Genomic DNA, 21,480 nt, shown 5'->3' with positions numbered 1-21,480 from the left:
GAGAGGGGCCACAGGCTGCATAAGTTCCTTCGGGGGCCAGCATCTTGGCCTCTAGTATAAATAAATGAAATGACAAAGAGTAGTGAGAGGATTGAACTCTATAAAGAACGACTGTGAAGAGTTTCGTCGAACAAGAGCGCTGAAGAGCACAACGAAATAAAGTAAACAAATCTGAAAAGTTGTCGTCATTGCTATTCCTTCCTTCTTAGCGCATGGCCACTTGCCAGATTAGCCAGAAATTGAGAGCTTTGAGGAGCTAATGAGCCAGGCTCGCAAAATTTATAACTCTGTAAATTTGAAAAGTAAAAGTGGTAGAATAATGCGTGCCGCATGACGCCTGAACTTGAGGTGACGGGAGTTGGACACGTGCACGCCACCATTGCAGGAGCTCGATTCAAGGGAGGCTGCGGCGTGTTGCAGACTGCTGGCAAACTAGAACTCGCAAAGACAAATAAACGAGAGCTTGAAAAAAGGTGCAAGTAAAAGTATAAAAAAGTTGGTAATACGCATCGCCAGGATTTCTCATTAAAAGAACTTAAGCAGACTTGAGTGACCCGACGAAATTTTGTATAAAAAAGCGGCGGTTTTCGATAACCTAATACAAGCAGCAGCAGTTTTGAAGTTGGGCGCTTCCATCACCCCCTTTCTTTTTTTGCCAGCTGGCCGCCGTCATGTGATTGCATTGCCTACCAGCGACTGCAGAAACAGCTTCTAAGGAAGAATAATTTCATACAAAAAGATCATATGAACGCCCCGAACAAAAATGAATGAACCTTGCACTAAAGTGCAGATTAATGAAGTAAAGGTACCATAAAATAAAGTGGTTGGATTTGCTTGTGCCCAGTAAGCAATGGGGCACCAGTGGAGCGAGAGAACGCACTGAAAGGTGCGCCACGCCCTTGTCGCACCTGCTTGGAGCGCGCTACCCTGGACCAGATACTTCACCTCCATGATCAGCAAACAGCATGAATCGTATTTAGTGTACGGTTTAGTGTACTGCGCCAATTTTTTATCCCTTCATTGATGAGATGGGTGTGATCCATTATTAGGAACCCTTTCATGGACTCAGAGTTGTCTCTCGGTTCATGGGAGTCTGTGATTTTCCCTACTTCGCTAGCTCTAACTTTTTTAGACAGCTAGTAAACAATTGACAGTAGGCTGATGTGCCTGTAATTCTTTAGGTGCTTAGTATATCTCTTCTTGCGAATAGTAGTTATGTTTGCGTTTTCCAGGCTATTGGCACTTTTTTAGTCTGCGCATTCCGGAAACAGTACGAGCAAGCTTATCCAGTACAATACGGCAAACACATCACTCAATTCTCCGCCATTTCACTTTGGGATTCACTAACCCCTCATATTAGATCTTCTAATTCCCTTCGCTTTTTTAAATCTAAACTAAAACTTTCTTTTTAGGTCGTTATGTTTGATTGAATTCTAACTGTACTATCATGTATTTTTGTTGATGTGGAATTTGTATCCACGTTTTCGAATAGATTGCAGTTGTAATTATTGTTTTTTTTGTTCCTGCTTCTTATTGTTATGTTTTTTTTACTTGGTTTTGTAGTCATCGTTGTCTGTTTTATACTGAGTGTTCATTTGCTGGCATTGTATTCTAGTGTTAGTTGATGTTATTCATTTTTTTTAAATTTTACAATCATCATGGGAGGTCCCGGCTGTGGTTCTTACCTTGGGACCTCGTAGTGCCTGCGTACCCATTCACTTTTTATGTTCACGCTTGGTCCATAAAATTCTACTCAATTCTATTCAATTCAATATCTAGTTCATCCTGAAAAACATCTACGGTTATGCCGCCATCATCAGGAGCTGTTCTTATTTTACTACCCTTTGATAGCTCTTTACAATGTCGCCTGACATTGTTGGCACGGTGATTGATGACATGTCTCCGTTGGTGTAGTTACAGGGCAGTTGTACTTACAAATACGCTTTTTCGAAATTTGCCAGAATTATCTTTCGGATAACACGTTGGCGCTGGCGAGACATTAAGCTACTTTTCTTTCTGCCGTTAGCAATGTACCAACTCAATAAAGCACTGGATGTATTTCTAGGAATTTTCAGTTCTTGAGGCAGAACTTACTTGTATTTAAAGGGAACGTATCACTATGTGCTGAGAGTAAACGGTCGTTGAGTTGTCACTTGTTCTTGCACCATTTGAAGTTTCGTCGCATTACACATAGATGCAACAATAACCACCCCGAATAATACCAATATAACAGGTTTATGGACACCCATCAAGGCCTGGTGTTAAAACAGGGCAAATTTGGTATATACTGCTCACCGGAGCTACCACGAGCGACAACAACAAAAACAAAAAAAGAAATTACGTTTTTTGTACAATTTTTGAAATTAAAAATAAAAAATTGAAAATGCAACCTATAGATGGCGTTGTTTTATTATAGGGTTGCAACATGTGCAAAAAATTCGAAATACTTATTGTTGAAAAAAAAATTTATTATTTTGTCAAATTAATCACACAGCTGTATTGAGGTAACACATGCGCGGCAGCGCCCAAATGTGATACCACAGAGAATTCTCCAACTATTTCCAGCAGTCTGCATTCCGAAATAAGTTCGCTGGGGCTGCGCCGCCAGACACAACGACGGACAGGACGTAAGCAGGGTGTATATCATTCGTTTCACAATTTTCAAACACGAGGTTCACTGCGTGGGTGCACAACACGTTATGTGGACACTTTTTTCAAGGGGTGCGAGACTTTTCGACGTATTTTTTTAGCCATTTCCATTTCAAAATTTTACTTTTTTGATGCCAGTGGGTAACGCATCCCAATTCAAAAAGTCGCATCACGGACCCTTACAAACGCCAGCTCCATCTCAAATGCAAAAGTATTTTCTTCTTGCTTACCTTTTAGCACGCAGCCCTCTAGCAGCCGTCACCTGGTTTTCTGTGGTCGGCGTCTGTTTATGTCCGCGTAACCAAGTCAGCGAATGCAGCAGCGACGGCATATAGAAACGGAGAGGAGCTTCTGGGGAAGGGTGAGCCACAGAACCACACAAGCGCCTATGGCGTCATCTCTCACCGTGCCTCCCCTCGCTCTTCTTTCTTGCGTCGGCCCCAAGCAGAGCCCTCGTTTTCCTTTTTTCCCCAGACGCTGTTCCGTTCGCAGCTTATTCAAAGCCAGACGCATATACGCGTGACGTTCAGCAACGATTTGCAAAAAAATGTTCGCTGTTCCCCGCGCCTGACCAATCCGAAGCACGTGGCATTTGCGCAGGAGGTTCCAACACCCCTTAAAATCACAACACGCTGGCCGGTGGTGGCGACGCGCTGCGAGATTACAACAGAGTAGCCAGGACTCTTTGCTTTCTCTGATCGGGCAATCAGCTCCTGAGGCGCAGCAGGTATGCGCTATTACCGAAAAGACTGCAGCGCGCGCTGAGCCCAAATATCGGATTAGGGAGTATAGTAATAGTGTATCATTTTCCTCTAGAGCATCCTTGGGCCATCAATTCAAGAAGTATAAATCCATGTTGAAAACAATTACCTCTGCCTGTGTTTGCTTTCCATCTTCAAACATTACAAATGAACGCGGAATTTTCTTTCGTTGGCTTGTGTTTTGCTGTGAAGAAAAGTTTACTACGCCGTGGAGGCTGCCTCGCTCGACCGGTGCACCCATTGGGATGTCAGCATTTCCAATGCTTTCTCGGAGCCTTACTTATTCCTGGTTTAGTGGTCACTGGTTGGTGTTTTTCCGCCAGTCTTCACATCTAATATACAAATAATAGTGACAATGATGTAATATTACCTTTCATATTTAATAAATATTGCTATATTCTACTACTGAAGTAGGGAATTAACATTTCCTCTTTTATAAACAACACACTACTCAAAGGTTCAACAGGTGGTTTCTTACCTTGAGCCTCCTCTTGTATACCGATATTATGTAATCGGGCATCATTTTATTTTTGAAATAAACTTTGCAGTATTAATACTTTTGTATGTTTAATGAAAAGTAACTGAAAGTGCTCTCTTGCTGATACTGAAACGTATCCCATATCCCGTGAGCCATTACGAATGCCCATTCTGCACATGCGTGCTTTCTTATATCTCTCAAATACCCAATCAATTATTTACACTTTTTGGCTATCCTTAGGAGGTGCTGACTTAGTGACTTGTCGCCATTTTTTCTTCCCATAATTTTATGTCAGCAAAAGGGTAACTTCGCTTCGTACTAAATGCTTCGCATCAGGAAATCATTAATACAAAAAATTGGCTTCACGCACGCCTTGGAAGCCTCATTGTGAAATTGCACGACAATATTGCAATACATTCAAATTATGTAACTTTAGAAGCTACAACTAATATTAGTTTATAGCACACATGCAAAACATGTGCACAATTGTTCAACATGAACCATATCCCGGAATGGATAAGGGGTGGCATTCCAGAGCCCCGAGATTTGCCTGCTCATGAGTTTCTAGCTACTTGGTTTATGAATGTAGTGATAGTGAAGTTCGATACCCCTCGAGCAAATTTGGCATAATCGCGCGAAGCACGCCTGTAATTATCAGCGCGCCGTACTGAGGCAGCTTACGTAAATAAAGTATACGGCGTGTGATACCATCCGCATGCCGCATCATATGAAAGCGAGCTGCCATACTCACTCTCTAGCATAAACTAGATAACCTGCCCCACTACTTTCAATTCCCCGGCCAGGCTGCTGGCCACGCCCGGCGTGGGGCGGTCCGGTTTTCTCGGTGTTCTCTTCTTCCTCTGAATTGTGTTTGCTATGTGGCTTTACGGTAGCCCCAATGTAGCTCTGTGCAAGCATAACCAAGCAAGCAAAGGCGTTTACTGTAGTGAATGGAACGTGCCCTGCTGCCGATTTCATATTTGGCTTTTGTTTACGGCTTGGTTTAGTGTGCATGGCGGGTGCTTACAAATTCAGTGCGTGAAGAGCGTGTTTGTTCATTCGCCAGTGCGTTTTAGACGTTGAAGTTGTGTCATTTGTCATCGACTGTGTTTTCACGGTGTGCGAAGGAAGGCTCCCGTGGGCAAATCTTGTCGCCTTGGCCGCTCCTCTCCGCCCCGACCAATGTGAACGCCAGTTCGGAACCAGACTCCCGTGACTGTTGCACCATTGGCTGACGGTGGCCTGGGGTCTCTATGTTTTGTTTAAAGGTCTTGTCACTGCTAGCGTTCAGCAAATGACGGTTTAGTGGCTATGATGCTTGGCCGCCATTGGTGGGTGTGGCTTGGGCTGCAAACTCGCCCACGAATGGGCTGGACGTGTTTGACTGACATTAGAACTGGGAGCGAACTCGAGCATGGTTTTGCACTGCCCAGTTCAACTCGGGACGCCCTTGGCGGCCGCTGCTGCGGCGTGGTTTATGGTCATTGCCACCATAGCAGGCATATTTCTACGCGACAGGTGTTTTAAAAGAAGAAGGAGTTTTTGGCTTGTTTTTATCTCTAGAACAGTGCTGTCCATTGACTGTGCAATCATCTGGCAACAGAATCCCTTTCGCGACGACTTCGAAGCAGCTTTTGTTCGATTACTGTCGAGGAGCAAGTGTTGTGTACATGTTTTGCGGTTTTACACGAAGGACAGCTTTCGCGGAGGCGAGTGGCAACCGCACCATCGATCCGGTGCGGTTGCCACTCGCCTCCGCGGTCAGCCGGTTTGCGCGCATTATGATCACCGGCGAAGTGCTTCCCTGACCTCGCCTGGACATCTCTTCCGCAAGTTCTACCGCGCGTCGAACCGTCTGCAACCGAAGCGTGCGCTTCAGTTATCGTGTGCTCGCAAAACAATTTCAAACGAATCGTCGCGTGATCGTGCGTTTTGTTAATCGTCAGCACGGAAGACAGCTTCCGTTAGGCGTAGCGAGACGCACTTTTTTTTTCTGAGAACGTTACTGGCAGGATAGCTTATACGTATATACCAATAGAATCAAGGGCGCGTGTCTATTGTTAGAGGCGATCCCTACACATTTAAACGAGTCTTGTTCACCACCACAGCAGTATGGCAAGAAGCAGAGAATGGCGAGCTAGTAAAGGGGTGAATGTAGAATTGAAGTAACCAGTTGGCGTTATAGGGAGTGAAACCGAGAGGGGAAAGTGCGCGAAGGAAGAGAGGGCCCATGGGCTCTATAAGATCCTGCATGGGCCAGGGTCTTGGCCTCTAGTATAAATAAATGAAATGAGAAAGGGGACTGAAGGTTTTGAACTCTAATGGGAAGAGCATAGCCGAACAAGAGAGGGGAAGAGCAAAAGGAAATGAAATAAACAAGTTTGAAAGGTCGTCGTCGTTGCTTTTTATTCCTTCGTAACACATGGCCACTTGCCAGATTAGCCCGAGGAGCTAATGTGTCAGGTTGGCCAAATTTATATCTGTAAATTTGAAAAGTAACAGTTGTAGAATACTGCGGGCTACGTGGCGCTTGAACTTGATGTCACGGGAGTAGGACAGGTGCGCACGACCCTTCCAGGACACCGACTCTACGGAGGCTGCGGCGTGTTGCAGTGTGCTTCCAAACTGGTACATGCAAAGACAAAAAAATGGGAGCGAAAAAGAAAGGTTCAAGTACAGTGTATAAAAACAGTTGGTAATACGTGCCGCCAGGCTTTCTCTTTAAAAGCACTGAAGCAGACTTGATTGCCCCGACGAAATTTTGTATCAAAAAGCGGAGGTTTTCGATAACCTAATACCAGCAGCAACAATTTTGAATGTGGCGCACTTCCATCCCCCGCTTTCCTGTTTTGCCAGTTGGCCGCAGTCACGTGATTGCAGGGCCTGCCACCGACGGCAGACACAGCTACTTGGGAAGAAAAATGTCACCCCGAAAGCTCATATGAACGCCTGGAACAAATATGAATAAACCTTGTAGTGAAGTGCAGATTAAAAATGTTAACTGCCATAAAATAAAGTAGTTGGTTTTGCTTGCCCCCAGTAGCCAGTGGTGCAACAGTAGAGCAAGAGAACGCACTTAAAGGTTCACCATGCCCTGGTCGCGCCTCCTTGGAGCGCGCTGCCCTGGACCAGTTACATCACCTCAATAATCAGAAAATAACATGAATCGTTTTTTTTAAAGAGTTTTACCCTCCTCGGAATATTATCATGAGCTTATTATTGCCACAACAGCTCCGCGTGGCCCGAGTTTCACTCAAACACGGGCTTTATGGAATACCACACCAGGACCAGCTTCAGAGCTGCGGTATAGTACTGGTTTAGAGCAAAGCTCTCGGTGCGGGCATGCAGGTTTACAGGGAACTATGAAAACTGCCGGAAAATGCCTTCTAGGGGATTCTGCCCTCACTAAGATTCCAGAGACCTCGTGAGGTAGTCTATCAAAAGGTTTGAACAGTGTTGTGAGGGGCGATGCCACGCATGCCTGCTGAGACTGAGCAATTTGTAAGCAATGCGTGCATATACTTGTCACAGATAAACATTCTGGGTGGCTGGAAAGAGATCAGTGCTTCTCCTAAAATCGTGGATTCTTCGGAACGTTTGAAAAACGTTGCAACTTTTAAGACAAGCCACAGTGAGTAATAGAGATTGAAGGCATTTACGGAAGCTGAGGGTTTTCTGACATCCAATACCAACGCCTGCTCTGACCAATAAATATACAAGTAGATGTCCATTATTACCTTCCCTGAAATCTCGTTAAATCTATTCGGCAGAATACATTTCTCGGTCCAATACGATATCCTTATTATTCCCCGCTAACGTCAGTTTGAAATTATGCATTTTAATGTTTTTGCTACCATCACATGGTCACCGAATGTTGGATAAAACGACCGGGAAAGTGTAACTTTACCATCATTTCGAGAAGTGTTTTTTGTCGGTATGCAAGCTCAAACCGCATTCCCAGAAGCCATAAGACACACGTTGCAGAAACGCTGAGAGCGCTGCAGCGCCGATTTTGCATCTAAACATCGTTGTCGCGCATGGCCCCTTTTACCAACGCGGAGGATAAGAGAGGCGATACATCAGTCCATCTAGCGTAACGTGTTATAATCAAGCACGAAGGTAAGCCCTGCAGTTACAGGTAACTGGTACTCTAGTTCACTATGTTAACACAGGTAGGCGCGACTTCTCTCCCCGTCTTCCCACCATGTTCCATGGTTTCCTTGCTGTTCCTTCTCCTTTTTCTTCCTTGTTGCTACGTTGGGTTGTGCTGCGGTGTTTTTGAGGCCTTTTTTGTTCTTCTCTGGCTGCCTCATTGCTGGACGTTGGTTCCTAAAGCCTTGTGACATGTCGAGTAAATTCAATGCAATCAGTTTAAGAGAAACGTGGAAATATGAAGTTCGTGGACTCCACACGCGAGTTCGGTTTACCACTGTGAGTGTGACGCTATTGTCGCTAAGAAAAAAAAACTTCGAAAGAAGCTGCAAGTTTTCGCCCTGGTGTAAAAGAAACGCGAATTGCAAAGCATGAGCAAAGACAAAACATTCTGCTTACATAGTTCAAGGAACTTAGAACGGCAGGAGAGGAACTTGACGGGTCAGTCCCATGTGAAAAAGTTGAAAACATCGCCCTCTCTTTAGACATTCAAGACCCACGAGGGACCGGCGGCTAGCTTCACTGATATAAGATGCAATATAGATGGTCCTACAGAACAGTGTCCGGCAAGGCGAAAGATACCGGCAGCGTCATTTTTCACCTTTCACAAAATTTTCAGATAATAAGAAAAACGTGCAGCTAAAAGGGGCGGCTAATTCCGTGTTGCGCAATTAAAGCGAGTTGCTGACAGATTATGCGTATTTCACTGCTTTTTAAGGTCATTGGATAATGCGGTTTTCGCATATTACATTTTCTTTTACGGTTGTAGTGAAAACCGGATCAACAATATTTTACTGTATACTCTCTAAACTCAATTTAACGCAGTTGAAGGGCGTGACGAAATATTTTGTTAAATTGAGGAAGTTCGTAAATGGAGTTAGGCATTTATTTCTCACTTCATTTGGTACATTCGTGTACATACTGTAGCGGCATCCAGCACGCTTGTGCGGCGTCGTACTCGCGTAGTAGCTCATTAAGTAAAACGGCGCTCCGGCCTACGAAAACAGACACCAAAAACTGTTACCTGACCACAAATGGTCTGCGGAGGACACAAAATTCATTTGCACGTAAGCTGCGAACGCCTGCTTACCAATTGTTAAACAATACTTCAGGCATGCGAGAAATATTTTTGCATGTGTCCGTCGACAGAGCAAGCAACTGTATCTCACAGGACCAAAACGCAGAGACACCATACGGAAAGAGGTGCCTCTGAATTCTGAAATATGTTACTACCTTTGCCGCACTTCTTCCGTTTTAAGGGAGGCGTAAAATCGGAGCGTGCCTTGGCACTTCGTTTCGCAAACGTTCTCGTTAAAATATTTTGTGATGGGTCACGTACCTCCAGTAAACACGTGTACGCGTCGTAGAAATAATTATGCAGCTGCTGTAGGGTCACTGAAAATAAGTGATGGGAATAACGGTGCCGAAACGCCCATACTTGAGTACAACGAAGCAGAAGGCAGAAATTTCAACTGCTAAACCGAGAAACTGTCACCACTGAGATGAATAGAGCGCTAGGCAAGTTTGGCTCACCGTACTGTGAACGTGAGAGAACCGCCTCTTCGACGACTTCCCACCTTAGAGCAACGGTTCTTCGCAATGAAGCGACCCTGATGTTCTTGATAGAGAGGAAAAAGGTGTGCACGCATAACTCTAATTGACTGTTCTCAATTCCTAGACAATTTTATTGCGTAGGACGTAGACCTCAACGTTATACGCACACATGTTGTGTGGTTGAGAATAACGGTGGCCCAAAAAGTGTCTATATTTTAGCGGGTGGAATTAGCAGTGCGGGAGGAAAACAGGTACGGTTCTCTGAGAAGGGGGCGATGAACTGCACACTGGGAAAGGAAGAGAGCAAAGCAAAATGAGTGTCGGCCACAGCAACACGTGCGATTCGGGTGACTTTGGGTGTGAATGGGCTGTATGGGCAGGATATGATGTTTCAGGAAAAGGGCAGCACGCGGAAGTTTCGTCAAACGGTGGTGACTGCTAAGGTGGTTACTGGCTGGGCCTCTACGTTGAACCACAATGTTCCTCAGGGAATGAAATGAAGTTCCGAACACTATCTTTGACTTCACACTTCCTAAAATGTTCCAAGCGTCCTTGGTGATTGTGCAGCCAGAGGTAATTATACGAGTTTTTTATGCAGCCAGATTCGGGAAACTCAATTTCAGGGAATTTCGGCGCGTTACATCCAAATGGCCTTGATAAATTAGGTTTGCTTTTCATCTTTTTCCTATTGTATTTGTAATGTAAATATTAAAGCTTCAGGGAAATAAATTATGGATTTTCATGTATATTACACGTTTCATAAATCTGCACAATCCGTAACATTTTCCTTGCACGTTTCCGTTAACCAGTTCGGGTGTTGTATTTTGTATTGGAAATAGTCTCTCAACCTAGCCGTTTTGATCAGATTTACAACATATTTTTAAAGTAACAAACTTTTCTAATTTTAATATCCTAGCTATGTTTGAAAAATGCTTCGGCGTTATGACAAATGTCACGCAGCTTGCACTAGGGGTGGAAGGCTGGAAAAACGGAAGAGCTTGCGCCTCTCTCCCTTTTCGGAGACGCGGCTGATGCGTCAACGTCATCAGCCGCAGTCCACTGCAAAGCGAAGTCCTACCCTATCGAACTGTAAACGCTTCTCTCCCACGCCGCTCCACTCCAATGTCTGCCTCCCTATTTCTTTATTTCATACCTCCATCAAGTAAATTTCCTTCCACATTTTATGCACTCGGTACTCGGTGTTGCTATTACAAGCTGAAACTGGCATTGCACACTTGACACCGGGAGTCCGAGCCTCTGCGATCGCCAATCGAGGCGCGAGCTCACGTGCACTGCCGAGAAATAATTACGCCACAGATCTCGCCACCAAGGCTGGCAGATTGTTCCCAACTTCTTTCTTGGCTGTTCCGTGGCTGTCCCCAGTTGTGCACAGTGAAAAAATGGCTCAACAGATTCATCGATCATTGTCTTTGGCACGGCGGACCCGGGTCTAGCCGGTCACCATATGACAGGCCCCCACGTGCACTCGAGCACTTCATGCGGCGTAAGCGTTCGCGCAAGGTTGTAGGACACCCTCGTTCGCCACGATGCGCGCGCTCACGTACATCTGGGGGTTGCTGTCTCGACCGGACGGATTTGTGTCGGCCTACACCACTCTGCTGTTAAATCTCTGCGTTTTCCCTTTCGTTGTATTACTACGACGATAGATTTTCTCGTGCATTTTATATGTAAATTTAACAGCGCACCTTCTGTACAAGCCGTATGTTTGTGTTTACCTGAAAACACCGTCGAGTACCATTGCACGCGCAGTGACTGGGAACAAAAAAACTAGCAAAACCCGGAGGATTGATGCTTTGCACTGCGTAAGAAGCGTCGATTTTGTAGTGTCTAAGAAATTGAATTCCGTCTCCTGTCGAGTGCTCGGCTAAAAATGGGGGCCAACCGGTGACGCCATGAGAGGTTGTGTATATTCTACGGTGCCGTCTGTTCTTCCAGACGTCTATACAGGAAAACTGAAGGGAGTTCATTGTGGCATTTAAACCCGTCTAAAACTGTCTAAGATTGTCTAAACCCGTTACGTAAGTAATCCTGCAGAATTTGTATACTGAGAAACGTAACACCCCTTAACCCTTCCTCCGTAACCGTCCGCTTTTCTGGTTCAATGATATAATCCTCGGTCATGGATTGGAAAAGCCTGAGTGCTGATAGGAGTTGGGAAATGCACCTCTGAAATCTTCTTCTACGTCCCACATTTTTGTTTCATGGGATGACGCCGGCGTGTACCGAAGAGCTGTAAAATCAGGCGGACAAGCTTTGCCTACTACCCGTGAGTTTGGAGCACGTCTCCCGAAGTTAGAACTTGTGCGTCTTGATGTAAAAATAACGCGATGGCAGCCTTTTTGGAATATGTTTTCACATTCCTCCATGAGAACCGCCGGCATTCCAACACCGATTGCTTGCACTACTTTGTTTCGCTTCTCGACGGAGGATCTGCGGAAGCCGTTGCGTGCATTCAAATTACCGTGTCCTCTTACTCAGACGCCCTAGATGTCCTACAAAAAATTGTTTTGGAAACGTAAAGCTGATTGAGCAGAAGTACTTCAAAAAACCTGCGGATGCTGAGGCCTGTCGGTTCATCTAGTAACGCGGCCGCTTTGAGGAAGCTTTACGATTCCGAGCAGATGAATCTGAGAGGACTAGAATGCATGCGAATCGGCATGTCATTATACGCGGCTTAGCTGAATGAAGTGCTTCTGAAAGTGATACCTGGCGACCTTGTCGTGGACTTTTTAAACCTACAGAGCCTTGCTGCGAGCACATCTTCTATGAGCTGTCAAGCTTCGTCGGAAAAGGAGATGAACATCTCCTGTCTATTCTGCGAGTGGAAGACGAATGCAGAGAAAGAAGCTGTCAAATCAGAAAGCCACCGTGAAGTCATGACGCCGAACGCGGATCTAAGAAGCAGCCGTGTATTCCGGCCACTGCGGTTCTTCACAACAAGGCAAATACCTCTGCTTGGTTCTTCTGCGCAGCTATGGTCGCACGACTGAACAATGTTCTGGCGACATTGACTCGGCAGAAAAGTGAACTCGCATGTCAAATGACGGCCGATGCTTCAGAAACACCGCAAAAAGACATATCGTACGGAGTTTCCAAAGGAACGTCCAATGTCAATCATGTAAGCGCCGACATGCTACAATGATATGCAGCTATCGCAGCCCTAAGAGACCTTCGTCGGATTTGGCTGGAAAAACGCGACAGGCAGCGATGCACATCGCCACACGCAAATCGGCCGCACGTCCACACGCTACACGTCCCGCGACTCGTCAGCGGCGTCCTAATACAGACGTTTAGGGAATGGATCACGACTTCGTCCTATTGCTGCTACGTACGTGGAGTGTTCGATAACAGCAGCCAATGCAATTTCATTGGACAAGATGTTGCCTCTAAGTAGAAGCCTGGGATGGACATTACAAGGATCGTTATCTCCGGAAGATAGCAATAGATGCAAACGCAGCAGCCTCGTGTGCGTTCTCTGCGCGGACGCACACGCGAATGAAGACTTCTCTTCGTCTTTTAGATGCAGAGCACCTTTTTCTCGGGGCTATGTCCGTTGTCCGTTGGCGTCCGCACCTCTCCTGCTCATCCCCCTCTCCACGCCAGCTGAGCGAAAGCGCGCTACTCCTCCGTCCTCTTCACGCCAGCTGTGCGATAGCGCGCTGCCCGCTCCGTCCTCCTCTCCACGCCAGCACTATATAGAATCGCGTGCACGCGCCGCTGCCTCAGTTGCTTCGTGGGATGAGTCTCGCTCCGGCGTCTCATTAGTACCGACAGTCCTGCTAGCGGATTGGCTGTCACAAGTTCAGCCAGCATCAGCCAACCATTTAACAGAGCCCTTAGTCAGAGGGGAGCTCTGAGGTGATCCGAAGCATCGCGGAGTTTCCAATAACGTTCATGCGATGTGGGTAACCAACGCAAGTGACAATAAAGGGAACTCCGCGATGCTTTCCATAACCTGAGTGTTCCCCTCGGGAAGATGGTGAAATTTTTTTGGCGGTTTTGGGAGCTATAGCAAGGCTCAATAACAAGGCTCCATCACAGTGCCGACCGACTTGCTACAATCAGCTAGAAGCTGGAGGCCCTGGTATGCGGATCCAGCATCGACGGCCAACACGACGACGCTCACGGGTCAGTTGAAGAAGCTCACACGATTATCGCCATACTTGAAGTAAGACTTTACAAACGTAATGAGAACGCACCACTGAAGCCAGATGCTGTGAGAGAGGAGTAACACCGACAAGTGGGCGAATCGACTACTACAAACGAAAGCAAAGGACATGGCAAAGAGAAAGGAACCCACGTCCCGCCAACGATTGCAACGACATCGATGCGCATTCCGCAAACCATTTTTCTACCCCAAGAATCTTAAATCCCGATTCCTCACATGTACAAATGACAGCATGCGCCTTTCTGAAAGACTTGACTGAGGATACGGCAGAGATGCGCCAGACAAATTTGCACCCTTTGCTCAGACCTCCAGACGCCATGACACCGCATTCACATCATCCGCAACCAAGTGAAAGTCTTATAGTTTGCAAGTTACCTAAGTTGTTCTCATCGGCGCCCGAAGACGATGCTGCGGACGACGATGACGCTCCGGCTTTGGAAGGCGTCACAGGCGAATCCTACGCCTCAGAAGTGCTTGAGACCTTCCCTGTAGATTCAAGGTATGTACGTGCAGGCTGTGCACAGAAGGACATTCAAAAGAGAGAAGTTAAAAATATAGATTCACGCGCATCCGTACGTGATGAAGAACACCGCGGAAAAGAACGCCAAAATGCACCGGACTGTATAGAGTCTTCACTACGAGAGAAAAGTGCCGATGTGTTGTACATGTGCAGCTGTGACGGCAGCGCGTACGGGGTAACACCTACGGTCAAGGAAACAAGCGTGCACCAGCTAGAACCGCACAAGGTGTTGGCCTCAAAACTCAAACTGCCTCGACGCGCAGCTACTCAAGGCATACACTAGTTGACGACCGCTTACATTCTCATCGGCTTTAAGGACACTGAAAAGGACCGCGCCTTCTGGTCTCCAGAAAGCAGGCCAGACGACAAAGCTGCCGTCAGCATGATGACATCTATGACCAACGAGAACACTATACGTTCGGGAAAATCAAAGAAACGCAGAGAATGTCCTGGTGCGAGTGTTCATTATGCGCAGAATGTAAACATTCAAGGTGCGAACCGGTGCGTAAGATACAAACGCCAGACGTCAGTCGGACTGCACTTAGGTCAGGGCCCATTCTGGACTACACAGGAAGACACGACTGGGACTTCTCGCCTGACGTAGTTATCAGATTAAAACATAGGGCAAAGGTGAGGAAAAAGGTGGAATCTAGAAGGAAGGGACGCCCTAAGGTGGGGCGAAAGGGTGACTTGAGACACCGGCTGGACATGCAGGGTGAACTGACTACAGTGGCCATAAAATGAAACCTAATCTCAGCGCTAAATTAGCCAAAGAAAGATGTCCGGTACAACTGGTCGAAGGTCATCACTACAACCACCCCATTTACAGCGGTCATTAAGCGGCTTCAGAGCGGAGTCAGCGATACTCTCGGTGAAGGCTGCAATAGTTCCAAGGTAGTTCGAGGACGAGAATCCGCGAAGACAGACCTCGGAAGTTGCGAAGTGGGCTCACTTTTCAATCTGCAAACTGCTCCAGGTTCACCGTAACCGGGTGATGGAGTCATCGATATGCCTGTAGCGCTTCGGAAACTTAAACAATCTGTAAATTGTAATGGAAAATAACGGTAACACAAGCACCGAGCAGGTGCAGCTAGTATGCGTCAAAAAATGTACTTAACTACTCCAAATATAGTGACTGCCTTTGTATCTATGCGAGTGAGCAATTGGTGGCCGCGGAGGAAGTTGCGGATTTGTAATCTGCCGCCAATATGGACAATGATGATGTTGGTAGAGACGTTGAGAACGAATTGGCACGCCTGCACGCACGGGGGCTGCGAGGGGCACACACGTGAGCTCGGAACGTTGCGCTTTGACGACTGTGCACGGCTTGGCGTTGCTCTTTCCATGGCGCCAATAAACGCTGAAGAACGGCTTTCGTTTTTCGTAACAAATGCCTCAAGTAGTGCAGTTGATATTCGTTTTTTGTCAATTTCTATGAACTTAAGCAATTTCGATTGTGGCCTTATTCGCATACTCCTGTTCAGCACTTTCATCTTCTTCAATGTAGGAAGAAGTTGTAGGGCGCGACGTATTTTTGTGTATGCGAGGCAAGCGAGACGAAAATGAGCCATTTTACAGCAGGTTGAGATAACTCTCAGCATGTACCGTCTTTCCTCGCACCACAAAAATATGGAAATGAAATAAGTAGGTGTTGCAGCATATTTTATCAAGAACAGGATGACCCGAGGCCCAAACAGACAGAAGGGGTGAAAACGAAATGAGACATAAAAATTGACTTTCAACGAAAAACCAATCGGGTTTCATGGCTGAACAAACAGGGGAGAGGCATTATTTTGTCTGTTCGAAGAATTTGTCTTGTTTCAGTGCATTTTACCGATTGCAAGATATTCGCAGAATATCGGGAATACAAATCTCCCGCCGGCTGTAATCCCCGTCAAGGCGTACAGCACAAAATGGTACTCGGAGTGGTAATGGCGGCGACAGCACGCCGAATCTTCGTGGTTTTATTCGCTGACTACATAAGAACGATCAACGCGCTCTTCAGTGTTATCGAAGTCGTAAAAATGATTTCATCAGTGCAGTGTTATCTTTACCGTCGGTTTTGTAGACTTGCTGTAGAAGGAAGTCACAGAAGCGGCGTTCTTACTGGCATTCTATTTGTAATATATTGATTTGTATTGGGCAAAGTTATGTGCAACACAAATGACGCCCTTTGAGATGGAATAGCATTTATTCGTCCTGTGATTATCATTTTCGTCATCATTATGTGATCAATAAGTGACGCAGGTAAGTCAAAACTTTAGCGTCGATCGCGTCGTTCTGTAAGTGGCAGAAAGAAAGAGCAGGTCACGCCACCGCAGGACTTGTGAACGATACTAAGCGTTAAGCATATCAGGCTGTCGAACTGAAAAAAAAATCCCGGGTAATCTCCACTTACGTAAAACATCGGAGCGGCGAAGCATGTAGTGTGTAAATGTATCCGTGGTGCATTGTCATTTTTTTTTTCAAAGCAGATGAAACCGTAGGGGTGTACAGCTTTGCTATGAATGTCTTTTGTCTTTGCAGCACTAAACTCTAGCGCGAGGCGTACATGAGTGCCCAGGTGTTTTTGTACGCGTTACATTACGGTGACACATGAAACTACGATACCAAGGACAATATGGTGACCACGGTGACAGGAGACGCCAACCCCACGAGCACCTATGGGGCTTCGACGCTAAAATATACTTATTCGGTTATCGTTCGCGCTCCGGTAAATCCATTTAGTCCCGCTTTATTTTCGCTTCGACTAAATCGTGCGCGGAACCGGTTCGCGCACCGTTTCGAAGAGCTGAATTGACGAAATGACGAATTTGTTATAAGTTTTACGGTCACCCTGCAATCAAATATGATATTGTTAAGTGACGGAAGGACACAGATGAGACGAACAATGTAATGGGGTGGAACGATCTATTTACAGTATTTACAAGCGGCCATGACCGAGACCGCTGAGCCTGCTCGAGCCCTCTTCCACGTCGTCTTCGATGCCGAGCTATGCCACCATGGGGCATTGTCCAGTGGTCCCGTGACACTACCCCCCCGGGCAAAGACGACCGTCCCGGTCGAAACCATAGGGATACGACTCGAAGGCGGTGCCGTTCATTCCTTCCGCCTGTGAGGGTCCGAGTCGGCAGCTCGACCTTATCTTAGCAGTGCTCGAGTGCCAGCCGCAGTAGTGCACGCGGTTGCTGATAGGTTGAGCGCAATTGCAAAAGACGGTGGTTGTGTGGTTGGATGTGCTTGTACGTCGCTCAGCTTTGTTATTGGGGCCGCCTCTCAACCGGGCAGCTCTAGGCAGCTCTTGGTCCACAAGCTGTCGCACCAGTATCTCCATTTTTCTTCGGGGCAAGGCTTTTACCGTCGCGGAGAATCCGTCGGTAGCAACCAATGCAAGTTTGATGATGTCGACGCACAGCCGGAAAGTTTTGACGTCCATAGCTGCGGTGAGGACGAGATGGGATGAGTATATATAGTGAAGTCCTGGCCGCCGCATATGAAGGTGATGGTCGTGATAAGCACCGGCCCCGGAACAGCTGTAACCACCTCCGACACCACGAGGCAGCATCCAAAGCCCTCGGAGAAGCGGATCTGGGCGGGGGAACGTCGTCGGCTCTACATCTGGTCGTGGCTGGTCAGTTCACCTGGTCTCGGCGGGGCATGGGCAGGGAACACGGGGCTGGGGAATGGTCGCATCCATGGCTCACCGGGGCTGGGGCGGGCCGACGCTTTCCAAGAGCCAGGGTGAGATCGCTACATGAGTCGAGGCGAGGTGAAGCTCGGGGCCGGGATGGGACTGTACCCCGCACGCTCCACCAAAATGTTACGCGACGGCAGGACACAGATGAGACGAACAATGTAATGGGGTGGAACGATCTATTTACAGTATTTCCAAGCGGCCATGACCGAGTCCGCTGAGCCTGCTCGAGCCCTCTTCCACGTCGTCTTCGATGCCGAGCTATGCCGCCATGGGGCATTGTCCAGTGGTCCTGTGACAATCTTAAAAAAGTATCCGAAATATCCCTTTTATCCTTCCCATAAAGCTCGTGTAATTTAAAGAACAACTTCAGAGAATTAGGTTCGATATTAAAAAAAACTGTTTTTCTTGCCTAGCTCTTATGCTGTACTAGGGACAGTGTGAAGCCGACGCCAAGAATGTTATTTCTCTCTCTCTCATACTTGTGGTACGTATCGATGCCTCTGGTTCTGTTTATTTGTACTGGTTGAACGCAACAAATAACCTAACACACCCCTTATATGCGTCCCTGCTAAAGTTGCGTAGCAAGAAGTTCGAAATGTTCTTGAGGTTTTAAATGCAAAGCATCTCTTGCTCGGGGCTATGTCCAGTGTCCGTCCCTTTTCCGCGCCTCTCCCCCTACACTATAACAAAAAGAAATAGTAGTTAGCGGCGCCCGGTTTTGATCCCACGACTCTCTGCCCGCAACGGGAGGTACGCGGCGCTCTTCCCACTGCGCTACAAAACCGAAACATCAGCAAATACTACGAACGCTCCTTATGTCCTTGACTCATTCAAACTACGTCAAGAAGCTACTGATACAACGAAGCCACGCGAAGCTAAACGTCAACGGAAACGACGAACTGAAAACTTTAGAGGAGGATGTTACCGTCTCTTTCTCGGGGGATGTCCCGCATCAGTGCCCCGTCCGCAGCGCCTCTGATGATGATTGTGGCAGGATACCGCTAGGGACTGGCCAACCAACGAATCCATCACGAGATGGCTTCGCGTTCAACCACCGTCGTTATCTTCCCGTAGGGGAACTCCTGAAGCCGAAGAAGGCGAAGAAGACAAACCTGCGAAGAGGAGGGCGTGTACGTTTCTCTCGCCCCGTCCGCAGCGCTTCTGATGATAATTTTGGCAGGATGCCCCTAGGGATTGGAAAACCATAAAATCCATCACGAGATAGGTTCGCGTTCAACCACCGTCGTCATCTTCCCGTAGGGGAACCGCTGAAGAATAAGAAGGAGAAGAAGACAACGCTGCGAAGACGAGGGCGTGTACGTTGCTCTCAGCCGGTGCACCAACGTCAACAACCTTTACCTCACTAACGCTGACGGAGACTACCGATTCTACCACAGAGGCGACAACATCGACAAGAACATCATGGACGAGTTTCAGCGCCTCGAGCACCACCGCCTACTCACCGTAACACAACAGTACTTGCGTATTCTTGCCACCGGTGTGGACCCGGACGTGGACTTCTCTGGCGCTACTAAACACCAGATAACTCAACATAACGGCAACACAATGGAATGACACGGAACCCCCATGATGCTTGGCATCCTCATCAGGGTTCCCCACGGGAAGATGGTGTAATTTTTTGTTATATTACTTGATGAAAACAACGACTGTGAGGGCACATCGAATTGAGCGAGTTGCGAGATGATAGTTCTTTCATAAAGGCAAGGTTTTCGACTTTGGCTTAATGATCTATTTAGCGTCCCAACAGGGGCCTCTTTGGAGCCACACCAGAGTAATAGCGCCGATCACGCGCTGCAGCATCTTCGTTATCCAGCTTGCAACCACGTCAAACCAGGTGGAAATGCTGTCTTCATATCTATAAAAAACACAAAACAATTCGAAACAATCTTTCTTCTCACTTTTGCGCATAAGCTACGCTTTTGACAGGAGCTGTCAACGCCTTCAATTTCGTCTCGTCATCCTCCAAGAACTACAGAAAATAAGCCATCAGTGCAATCGCCCGGTTAAAATGAACGGACCTTTGCGCGCTGCATTTATGGCTATATCTGCAAAAATAATTTTTGTGGGATCGGGGAATTTGTGCTGTATTCAAAGGATCAAGTTACCATAGCCGTTCGTGCGACAGGCAGGAAATAATGTTATATCTCCGGTATACATTTCTGTTAGGAATTGCAAAGAAAATTCTTAATTGCGCAGCCATTTTCTTAGGATAAACAATGCCCTTTAAGCAGCCCAGTAATGCTTAATTACTTTCAGAAGAAGTATTGTAAAGCCATGTATTTCGACAAAAATGCCGATTAAGCTAAAGTAATAACTGTAATCGTTCTAATTGGTAAACAGAGATAATTGGTAGGAGAAAGTTCTGACGAAACAAATATTTAAAAAATAACCAAATTCAATTTAAAAATAACTGACAAAATCAGAATATGGGTTCATACATTTTTCACAAGACTACAGAATAAACGAAAATCTTCTGCGAAAGAACATTCAAACTACCTACAAAAAGCGTAAGCAAACCAATTCTGCGGTACGCCTTTCATCATCGAAAAAAAAACTTATAAGCAAAGTAAACGAACTTCAACGCTCGACTGGTATATACATTCACATCATCGGTGAAAATTACGAAGGAAGACTTCAAGAGAAAAAGTTTCGAAGTTTATGGCTGCTCATAGCCATATTTGGCTGCAACGAACTCCGTCTACACAAGCGGCATAAGTATGGTATGCATTACTAGGCAATTCTCTGAATTTCTGCAGATGTTTTTCTTTCCGTTTTGTTGTTTCCTGCAGAGTTACCGCATATATATAGTGAAAATTCGTTAATTCAGATTTCACTGCGCCGAATAGATTGTCCGAATTAACCAAGCATCCGAATTATCACGAGTACGGTCATAACACCCAAATAATGCTTTCATCGCCAAACTTTTATTTCTTTAGGTTTGTCTTAGTCGTCTATTGACCACAAAAAGTGTTAGACAAAAAATTACACTATCTTCCCGTAGGGAAAGCCTGAGTAGTATGCGAAGCAGCCATGCGATCGACTGAAGTTCCCGTTAGTTTTCAGTTCTTCGTTTCCGTTCAAGTTCAGCTTCGCCTGCCTTCGTTGTATCAGTAGCTTCTTCGATTCGATTGTGGGGTTTAACGCGCCGACGCAACGCAGGCGATGAGGCGCGCCGTAGTGGAGGGCTCCGGATTAATTTTGACCACCTGGGGATCTTTATCGTGCGCCGAAATCTCGTACACACGGCCGTTTTTGCTCTCCGCCTCCATCAGAAAAGCGGCCGCCGCGGCCGGGAATCGAACCCGCGACCTCGTGCTCAGCAGCGCAACGCCTTAGCCACTGAGCCACCGCGGCGGGTATCAGTAGCTTCTTGACGTAGTTTGAATGAGTGAAGGACATCAGGCGCGTTCGTAGCACATGCTCTAGTAGTGGTCTGTAGCGCAGTCTGCTTCCAGCTTC

General features: G+C 46.6%; 1 pseudogene; it reads left to right on the top strand.

Annotated features, from left to right (window-relative positions):
- LOC144148225 (uncharacterized) overlaps positions 1 to 21,480 on the top strand; it is a 145,854-nt pseudogene that overhangs the window by 80,286 nt on the left and 44,088 nt on the right.

Source organism: Haemaphysalis longicornis, unplaced genomic scaffold (genome assembly GCF_048455015.1).
Source record: "Haemaphysalis longicornis isolate Haplotype H1 unplaced genomic scaffold, Haemaphysalis longicornis Haplotype H1 scaffold_8, whole genome shotgun sequence".
NCBI lineage: Eukaryota > Metazoa > Arthropoda > Arachnida > Ixodida > Ixodidae > Haemaphysalis > Haemaphysalis longicornis.
The sequence above is the reverse complement of the archived record's forward strand: the minus strand, read 5'-3'. Positions and strand labels throughout refer to the sequence as shown.